Below are 11278 nucleotides of genomic sequence, written 5' to 3'. Positions count from 1 at the left end.
GTTAAGGTTTTTGCTATAGGGATCTATTATTTATTTATACGTGAAGCACAAGGCAAACTTGAATCAATAATGATAATAAAACGTAATTAGGATGACTTTAGCTGATGCCATTATAATAATATATATGTACAGTGGATCAAATGAACAGAAAAACATCAGAGAATATATGGTCAAGGGTCAGATCCTCAGCTGGTGTCAATGGGTATGTCAGTGAGCTACACCCATTTACACTGACAGAGGATCTGGCCTATATTTCTTTCCTCTCTAGCTTTTACTCCTTTGGTGCAAAGGCTTCAAGACAAATTCTGGATTCATTTAAGACAATAGGAGTTTGGTCACTGACTTCAATGGGACCCAGATTGGGCCCCGTAGCATATATTCAGGTATTGAGATTAACACAATTGGCTAAATTCATTCCTGGTGTAATTCCGTTATCTTGGCTGCAGTTATACTGCAAAGGAATTTGACCAATGACTGTCATGTGATACACTGATCACAGGTAAACGGTAGCTGAAACGATGCATACAAGATCACATGAAAACCAGCAGTGCCAACTGTGATACTACAGAATAGGAGGTCAGACCTTAAAACACTTGTTCACAAGTAAAATGGTACAGATCTGACAGGAGATAAGATTGCCAGTCAAGAGTTTTATACAGTATATATCACAGTAAGTTAAATAGTAAAATAGATATTGTGAATGCAAAAGAAATTAGGCTTGTGCCTTCAGTGATATTATCTTTGCCTGATACATAAAAGTGACCATGAACAATGCTGTCAATGTTTGTTGGCTTTTGTTGCTCTTTTCCCTCGGTCGGTCTTGACTTTGGGAGCTAGACCCCTTGAACGTAAGAGCTCTCAGGATGAGCTTATTTAGTGCTCAGATCGCCCTGTGTTGCAATCACTGCACTGGCCCTGAGCAAACTGATTTTAAAATGTGCTGTGTAGCGGTTAAAGTACAGGACTGGGAGTCAGGAATCCTGGGAGCCTGCTACTCTTGAAGTAAATGGGAGTTGTGTGTGCCCTGGCTCTGCCACTGACTCACTTTGTGACTTTGGGTAAATAATGCTTGTTTGCCCATCTGTAAAACGAGTACAATACGTGGATGCTGTGCAGCTTGACTTAGTAGTATTCCAAAAGCACTTCAACAGCCTCACTGGGAAGGCAAAGTATTATTACATTGAAAGCCTTCATGGGGCTGATACTAAGGCTATGTCTTCACTGTAGAGTTAGCCTGGACGATTGGCACCTGAGTTAGCCTCGTCTGGGTGTGAGCGTCCCCACAGCAAAGCTCTACCTGCATTACTGTGTCCTCACCAGTTCTGCACTGACCCATGTGTGTCCCATGGTTCTTTGTGCTGAGATGTTCTAGGATTCTTTCCCAATCAACTGCAGGAGAACCTGTCTGTCCTTCAGGGGAATTGTGGGACAGCACTGGAGAACTTAGCCTATCCTCACTGCAAAGGTTCCTTGCAGACCCAGGTACAGCAGAGCACAGATTCTAACCCACCCCACCCGTCTCCCAGCTAGCCTGGGCTTAACGTACCTCCAAACTCACAAAAAGGGTTTTGTGTGTAGATGGCAGAGGGTTGGTCTAAAACCCACAAAAGCATTTGAAAGAACAGGAGTACTTGTGGCACCTTAGAGACTAACAAATTTATTAGAGCATAAGCTTTCGTGGGCTACAACCCACTTCTTCGGATGCATATCAAAAGCATTTGAGCTAACTCTGCAGTGAAGACATACCCTGTCTTTTAACAGGGTGCTGCAAATGTTTCAAGGCAAAACAAAACTAGATTTTAGCAGGAAGATGCTCTTAGAGACATTCATGTAGATTGTATAACATGAGATAACAAATGTCCATAGGCTTTTATATCACTTTCAGCTGAACTCTGTTCTGCTTTACGTATATAAGTCACACTCTTTCATAAAGATGGATGTCGGTGTTAAGTCAGTATAAAACATCACTGTCAACCTGAGCTAGGTTTAAAGTAGTGTTTTAGGGCTTGTCTACACCACGGCACTTTTGCCAACAAAATACTTCCAGCCCCGCGAGCGGCGTTAGCTTTGTCGGAAGGAAAGTGCTCCTGCCGACAAAGCCACGTTCACACTGCCACTTGCATTGGCAAAACTTTTGTCTTTCGCGGGGGGAGGCTTTTTTAAGTACCCGTGAAAGACAAAAGTTTTGTCGACAACTTCGCAGTGTAGACAAGCCCCTAGAGGTGAGAGACCATTTATTACCAATAAATCCACCAAGTCCTGGGCTATTTCTACACGGCCCCGTAATTAAGACTATGGAGGTGTGAATGGCAGTACACGCGAAAGTGCTGAAACTGCCCAGTATGGACACTGCTGGCATAGACTGTTTGAAGAAAACTACACTCATGTGAACGTAGGTACCTTTTAGTTCACACCTGCAGTATCCACAGGGTGGGAGTCGGGTTTACAGTGCAGCACTTTGGTACGTGCTGCAATTCACACCCCTGTAGTCCAAACTACAGGGCTGTGTAGCCAAGCCCTTGGTTTTCCTGCAGGAAGAGATTGTGTGTTCGTACAAGAATGATAGTGAAAGCGCTGATTAAATTAATATATGTATTAAATTAGACTAATTGAAAAAGCATGTACTGATAAATGTATACCTGAATTTTACGTACCATCTAGCCAAAGAATCAGAAGTCCTTTTGTAAAATGGCTCCCTAAATAGAACTGTACATTAAAAGTACTTTGTATTTTTCAGCAGTCTTTCTCTCATCATTTTACCCCACATTGTTGTGAAGCTTTGTACTGAAGTTTGGAGTGTTGTCCGTGTCACACTGTCTGAAGTGGTTCATGACTGTGAGTGCCAACCTCAGGACAGAGTAAAAAAAAAGCAGGGCTGAGACCCCCAAACTGATGGTATGTTCTATAACTAGATTTCACCAACCCAGTAACAAATGTAAACTCCTGAAGCACTAGAACAGTCTTACCACGGAGTCCCAGACAATCCCCTTGGGCACTCCAGTCTATCTTGCCACCCAGGAAAGTTGGACTTAGAGATAGTTGGTAGCCATACATCAAAGTTCACAAAAGATTCAGGTTGCTTCCAGTCCCACGAGACCAGTCACTTACCCCAGGTCAATTTGTACCTCAGATCTCACACCAAAGACATCGCTTGTAGCCAGTCCTATGGTAAACTAAGTACTTATTAACCAAGAAAAGAAATGAAAGAGTTATTACAATGTTAAAGCAAGCAAACGTAAATACATAAATAAGTTACCGTCTATGGTTTTAACAGGTGACAGTGCTGTAGTAATCTGTCAGCTCTGAATGCCTTTTAGGGCTACCCCAGGTTGACCCCGGGGATCTCTACTTCTGTTTCATAGCTCCGGCCCTGTCAGAATCCAGACAGCAAAAGAGATGAAAATTTTTCTTGTCGGATATCTTTATTTCCTTCTTCCAGCATTCGCGCTGATGGGACGAGTCCTTTTGCACATAGCCTCTTCATGGGTGTACAGGGGCAATTAGCAAAGTCTTTGTATTGTGATGCCCCACCATGGCCCATTTAGTTTTGATAGTCCTTCCTGATGGGCAAGAGGTCATATATTTTCATAGGGATTTAGCATTTTGCACAAGGTACCGTTTTTTCTTGTTTGGTGAGTTACGTAGTTCAGAACAAACATTTTACAGCTATAGCCCAAACACTTCAGCATTACCTTATAGTATGGGATACAGACATTATAAGTAGGATTAATACATGTAGCACCTTACAAGCATTTCACAAAGGTCTAAATACTAAACACATTGTTATAAGTTCAATACCCACCTTAACCATACTAACACACAGGTGAGCTGGACTGGTTTCCAGCAACGAATTTGTCAGTGCTTGGCTGAGGCCTTAAAGCCTTGGCAAGATCTGGCAGCTGGTCTGCCAGCATCACTATCCGTATGGCTTGGAGAAGGAGTCTAGCAAAGGTAGCAGCCACTATCCCACAACAGATTCATTTCTTATCTTTGCTGGATGTATGACTATTTTTTCCATGTGCTGATGATAACATTATGTGAATCAGGTAGTGTGAATATGCATCACCTTTACATACACTCTCAGCTCTGTTGGTACAGAGCTCCTGGGCAAACTTTGTTAGCTTCTCAGCTGATGCTGACACAAAGAAAAGCATCTAAATTCTTTTACGGTCCATGAGCTACAGAATCACGGTGGGGAATCCCATCTGTGCTCTTTGTACCGTTCCTGAACAACATTCCTTGATCAGTTTTATTCAAAATCATTTCACTCCCTGCTAGACTCCTCTAGAGAAAAGGGTTATGTGTACACAAGGATTTTTCAGACACAGAATTCCCAGGGGGTGCACCTCTGCTAGTGGTAGCACTGGTGCAGGCTGTAGCATAAAAAAGGCTGTTTTTATCACTGTGTGGTCCAGCGCTGACCAGACTATTAACACTATATGACGTGCAAGCCTTTATCTATGTTGTAGGGTTAATGTTCTACATTAGGCCAAGCTATTGCAAGTGTACTTTACCATGTCTGGTGACTTGCAAAGAAAAAGGTCATTACAGAGTTTGTTATATCTAGAAACATGTTTACTGCTGTCTCATCACATCAGTTTGGCACTTAGAACCTGTACCTTTATCTGCATGTTCCGGCTTAAACTTGTTCCTGATATACAGCTTGTCCAATCATTATGTTTATCTCTAAATGTTACAGTTTTACCAACTTGCTAATCATTAAGATCATTTAAACGACCAAGTCATGCTTATTAGCTAAATGGCCGTTGCACTTTAGTTAACATGCAAAGGATGTTCCCATGCTGCAGTTAGCTAATAACACATTATAATTAATAATCCCTGGAAAAGCATCTTGTCAGCAAGAGCTTTGATGGTGTTTTCCTAATGCACTGAGATTATTGCCATTAGAACTTCTCTGTTCTGTCAGATAAATGGCTGACAACATCCACTTTCCAACTCTCTAAGCATAATTTTAAAATTAGCTTGATTTCCCTAATCCAACAAGCTCAGGACATTTGGACCCATTAACTTTTTTTTTGCATAAATCTATTGCAGATTTTTCTGCCCCACTTCATGCTGTTTTCCACGATTTCCTTCCAACTGGGTACCCTCTTTCTACTCAATCAAACAACTGATGAGAAAGAGGCTGAGTCAGTAGGTCTGCTATAAATTCAGGGCGCAGTCCTTTGAGGTGCTGTGCACTTTCTGAGGTGTTCCTCTCCCACTGAAGTCATGTACAAGTGGGAGCTCCTTTGCGAAAGTTCTCATGAATTTGGCAGAGATCAAGGCCCTGATTCAGCAAAACAATTAGGCATGTGCTTAACTTTATACAAAACCCATTAAAGTTAAGCATGTGCTTAAGGGTATGTCTACACTACGGGATTAATCCGAATTTATATAATTCGAATTTGGGAAACAGATTGTATAAATTTGATTGTATGCGGCCACACTAAGCACATTAATTCGGCGGTGTGCGTCCATGTACCGGGGCTAGCGTCGATTTCTGGAGCGTTGCACTGTGGGTAGCTATCCCATAGCTATCCCATAGTTCCCGCAGTCTCCTCCGCCCATTGGAATTCTGGGTTGAGATCCCAATGCATGATGGGGCCAAAAACATTGTCGCGGGTGGTTCTGGGTATATCCTCCCCCCTCTCCAGGAAGCAACGGCAGACAACCGTTTCGCGCCTTTTTCCTGGGTGAACAGTGCAGACGCCATACCACGGCAAGCATGGAGCCCGCTCAGCTCAAGACAGCAGTCATGAACATTGTAAATACCTCACGCCTTATCGTGCAGTTTATGCTGAACAAGAACCTGGAAAACCAGGCGGCGAGGAGCAGGCTACAGCAGCGCGGCGACGAGAGCGATGAGGATATAGACATGGAATTCTATCGAACCGCGGGACCCGGTGCTTTGGAGATCATGCTGTTAATGGGGCAGGTTATAGGCATGGAACGCCGATTCTGGGCCCGGGAAACAAGCACAGACTGGTGGGACCGCATAGTGTTGCAGGTGTGGGACGATTCCCAGTGGCTGCGGAACTTTCGCATGCGTAAGGGCACTTTCATGGAACTTTGTGACTTGCTTTCCCCTGCCCTGAAGCGCCAGAATACCAGGATGAGAGCAGCCCTCACAGTTGAGAAGCGAGTGGCAATAGCCCTGTGGAAGCTTGCAACGCCAGACAGCTACCGGTCAGTCGGGAATCAATTTGGAGTGGGCAAATCTACTGTGGGGGCTGCTGTGATGCAAGTAGCCAAAGCAATCACTGAGGTGCTGCTACACAAGCTAGTGACTCTGGGAGATGTGCAGGTCATAGTGGATGGCTTTGCAGCAATGGGATTCCCTAACTGTGGTGGGGCGATAGATGGAACCCACATCCCTATCTTGGCACCGGAGCACCAGGGTACCCAGTACATAAACCGCAAGGGGTACTTTTCAATGGTGCTGCAAGCACTTGTGGATCACAAGGGACGTTTCACCAACATCAACGCGGGCTGGCCGGGAAGGGTTCATGATGCTCGCGTCTTCAGGAACACTACTCTGTTTAAAGGGCTGCAGCAAGGGACTTACTTCCCGGACCAGAAAATGACCGTTGGGGATGTTGAAATGCCAATAGTTATTCTTGGAGACCCAGCCTACCCCTTAATGCCATGGCTCATGAAGCCATACACAGGCAGCCTGGACAGGAGTCAGGAGCTGTTTAACTACAGGCTGAGCAAGTGCAGAATGGTGGTAGAATGTGCATTTGGCCGTTTAAAAGGTCGCTGGCGATCGCTACTAACTCGCTCTGACCTCAGCCAAAGAAATCTCCCCATTGTTATTTCTGCTTGCTGTGTGCTCCACAATCTCTGTGAAAGTAAGGGGGAGACCTTTATGGCAGGGTGGGAGGCTGAGGCAAATCGCCTGGCTGCTGATTACGCGCAGCCAGACACCAGGGCGATTAGAAGAACACACCAGGAAGCGCTGTGCATCAGAGAAGCTTTGAAAACCAGTTTCATGACTGGCCAGGCTACAGTGTGAAATTTCTGTTTGTTTCTCCCTTCATGAAAACCAGCCCCCTTTATTGACTCATTCATTCTCTGTAAGCAACCCACCCTCCCCCTTCCCCCAGCTTTCTTTCAAAGGAAATAAAGTCACTATCGTTTAAAAATCATGTATTCTTTATTAAGTGATAATAAACATAGGGAGAGAACCAAGAAGGTAATCTGGGTGAGGTTTGGGAGGAGGATAGGAGGAAAGTAAAAGGCCACTGAATAAATTCAATATAATGACAGCCTTTTGGTTGGGCTGTCCACTGGGGTGGAGTGGGAGGGTGCACGGAGCCTCCTCCCCCCCCCGCGTTCTTACACGTCTGGGTGAGGGGGATATGGAACATGGTGAGGGGGGAGGGAGGTTATACAGCGGCTGCAGCGGCACTCTGTCATCCTCCTGCTGCCGTTCCTGAAGCTCCACCAGACGCCGGAGCATGTCCGTTTGCTCACGCAGCAGCCCCAGCGTTGCAGCCTGCCACCTCTCATCTCAAGCGTCCCTCAAGACCTCACGTTCACTGGCATCTTTCCTAAATTTAGATACAGTGTCCTTCCACTCATTCAAATGAGCTCTTTCATTGCGGGTGGATTCCATTATTTCTGTGAACATGTCGTCTCGCGTCCTCTTTCTACGCCGCCTTATCTGAGATAGCCTTCGGGACGGAGGAGGGAGGCTTGAAAAATTTGCAGCTGCTGGAGGGAGGGTTGAAAGAAAGGAGAGAAGTTTTTAAACTGATACATTTTACAGAACAATGCTTATACTCTTTCATGGTGAAAAACACTATTCACATTACATAGCACATGTGATTTCAGTACAAGGTCGCATTTTCCATCTTAATATTGAGTGCCTGTGGCTTTGGTGTTAGAGATCACAGACGCAGGTCCGGGCAACAGAATTCAGCTTGAAGGCAGCCATGGTAAGCCATTGTCTTTCGGCTTCTGCGCCCTCCTTTCCCACATACCAAGCAAAGCCTGTTGACTGCTGCGGTTTTCCTGTTAACCTTCAGCAGCAGAAAACAAACTAACCCCCCCACCATCCAATTATCTGGGATGATCGCTTTATCCCTCCCCCCACCGCGTGGCAGGTATCAGGGAAGATCCCTGCAGAAACCAAACTAACCCCCCCGCCTCCCCCTCCCGCCATGAATTCCCTGGGATGATCAATGTACCCCTCCCCCCACCGCGTGGCAGGTATCAGGGAAGATCCCTGCAGAAACCAAACTAACCCCCCCGCCCCCCCCCCCCCGCCATGAATTCCCTGGGATGATCAATGTACCCCTCCCCCGACCGCGTGGCTGGTAACAGGGAAGATCCCTGCTAGCCAAACGCGAAAAGCTCAGGACCAATTCCCCCCCCCCCCCCCCGTGCTTGGCTAACTGCAGGGAAGGATTTCTTTTCAGCCACAGGCAAACAGCCCAGTAGGAACGGCCACCTCTGTCCCCTTAATTAAGTTCCCGTATTTCAACCAGGTTACCATGAGCGATATCACTCTCCTGAGGATTACACAGCAAGATAAAGAACGGATGTTGCTTGAATGCCAGCAAACACCGGGACCATACGCTGCCAGGCTTTGTCAGGCAATGATACCAGATTACTTGCTGCAAGCATGGCGTGGTCAAGTGTCCTACCATGGAGGACGGAATAAGGCTGCACTGCCCAGAAACCTTGTGGCAAGGCTTTTGGAGTACCTCCAGGAGAGCTTCATGGAGATGTCCCTGGAGGATTTCCGCTCCATCCCCAGACACGTTAACAGACTTTTCCAGTAGCTGTACTGGCCGCGAATGCATCCCAAGTCCTCAGGGCAAATTAATCATTAAAAAACGCTTGCTTTTAAACCATGTTTTATATTTTAAAAGGTAAACTCACCTGAGGTCCCTTCCATGGGGTCATGGTCTTGGCTACTGGCTTGGGAGGGTACTTCAGTCAGGCTGAGAAAAAGATCCTGGCTGTTGGGGAGAACGGAGTGCTGGGTGCTCTCTGCAAGCTCGTCGTCCTCCTCCTCCTCCTCCTCTTCCCCATCCGCAGAATCCTCAGGTGTAGCTGATGAGACTATCCCCGACCCGGAATCCACGGTCACAGGTGGGGTAGTGGTGGCGGCCCCCCCTAGAATTGCATGCAGCTCGGCGTAGAAGCGGTATGTCCGCGGCTCTGACCCGGAGCGACCCTTTGCCTCCTTTGTTTTTTGATAGGCTTGTCTGAGCTCCTTGACTTTCACGCGGCACTGATCTGAGTCCCTATTGTGGCCTCTCTCCATCATGCCCTTGGAGATTTTTTCAAAAGTTTTGGCATTTCGTCTTTTCGAACGAAGTTCTGCTAGCACTGAATCCTCTCCCCATATAGCGATCAGATCCAGTACCTCCCGTGCGGTCCATGCTGGTGCTCTTTTTCGATTATCAGCCTGCATGGTTACCTGTGCTGATGAGCTGAGGTATCTGTGGTATCTGTGGTCACCTGTGCTCTCCACGCTGGGCAAACAGGAAATGAAATTCAAATTTTCCTGGGGCTTTTCCTGTCTACCTGGCCAGTGCATGCGAGTTCAGATTGCTGTCCAGAGCGGTCACAATGGTGCACTCTGGGACAGCTCCCGGAGGCCAATACCATCGAATTGCGGCCACACTAACCCTAATTCGAATTGACAAAATCGATTTTGGCGCTACTCCGCTCGTCGGGGTGGAGTACAGAAATCGATTTTAAGAGCCCTTTATTTCGAAATAAATGGCTCCGCTGTGTGGACGGGTGCAGGGTTAATTCGATTTAACGCTGCTAAATCCGAATTAAAGTCATAGTGTAGACCAGGCCTAAGTCAGAGGTTTTCAAACTGTGGAGTGCACACCGCTAAGGGGCATGGAGGAACCTTCGGGGAGGCGAATGGTGATGCCAGGTGGCTCGGGCTAGCCCCGCACACTGGGGCTTGAGGAGGGAGTGCTACCTCCACCCCCGACTCATGTCAGCGGGCCACCCAGCCTATGGGTCAGTATCAATGCCTCCATGCCCAGTGCTGGCTCCGCCTCCATGCCCACTGACTTCTCCAACCCCGAAAACCTGAGGGGGAGAGGCAAGTATTGGGGGTGCACAACCAAAAATTGTAACTAAAGGAGAGGGCTCGGCTCAAAAAGTTTGAAAACTGCTGATCTAGACAGATATATGCCTATTAAATTAAAGCTTCATTTAGAAATCGGCAATGGCCCATTTAAAACATTAAAACTGATTTGCTTAGTAGCCACAATAGAGCAGAGAAGTTGCTTTAAGTGAAAAAAAGTTCTTGCAATGCAAAATGTATGCCAGCACATATCAGTTCACAGCTGTTAACGGAAGAGAACAGGTTTGCAGACAACAACAAGAGGTGCCACTTTGATGGATTTTTCACAATGGTACTCACTATTAGCCTGTTGTTTAAAGTCATTTATATACATTGCACTGAATGTAGTTCCTATCGCAATTAAGCAGGCATGCTCTTAATTAGGTGTTGGGGGGAATATTAAGCGGCTTCTGTTGGCTTACTAATAGCATTAAAGCAACTGAGTTGGGGATTTCAAAAATAACTAGCAGGCCTTTTTCTGCTTTGGGTTCCATCTGTCTAGCTGTATGGGAGTATTTGTGACATCATAGCAGTCAGCACCTCTGAAAGTGTGTGTGTGTGTGTGTACTTGTGGTATTCATTGCAAAGGAAATAGCACAAAACAAGCTTCTGCACTCCCACCCCCCAATATAAGGAGAAATATCAGCTCGTATCATAGCCATCTGCAGTACATATTAGCATTGAAACACAGAAATCTGCTTGTTACCTTTAGAGGACATGAGCGCCAACTTCATGGTCTGATGTCAGACTAGTTAATTGCCACTTTTGCCTCAGTACGTACTTGTATACTAATCCACCACATCAGAAGAATATGTGATTCAAAATATAGAGGGGGATGAAGCTGATAGGTTGGCATTTTGCTGTCAATCAACTCAGCTAAACAGAGCCTGCAAAATGTTGGAGGTGTCAACACTCGCTAGCCCATTTATCCCAACTAGGTCGTTGGAATGAAATCTGTAACCCCAGGTCTCTAGTTCTGAACTTATCCCCATCACACCTGTCAAGATATGTGTATGAAACATTGTGATTTGGAGACACTCCCTCATAAGAGACTGTGATGCCAGTGTGGGAATTTGGAGATGTGCCTTGGAAGCAGGGGTTGGGAACACCGCATGGCTGTGTGCAGCTGACGACCAGAGATGCTCCCCAGTTTGTTTTAATAAAGTTTTATTC

The sequence above is a fragment of the Emys orbicularis genome, chromosome 9 (genome assembly GCF_028017835.1).
Source record: "Emys orbicularis isolate rEmyOrb1 chromosome 9, rEmyOrb1.hap1, whole genome shotgun sequence".
Taxonomy (NCBI): domain Eukaryota; kingdom Metazoa; phylum Chordata; order Testudines; family Emydidae; genus Emys; species Emys orbicularis.
Note: the sequence above shows the minus strand (reverse complement) of the source record.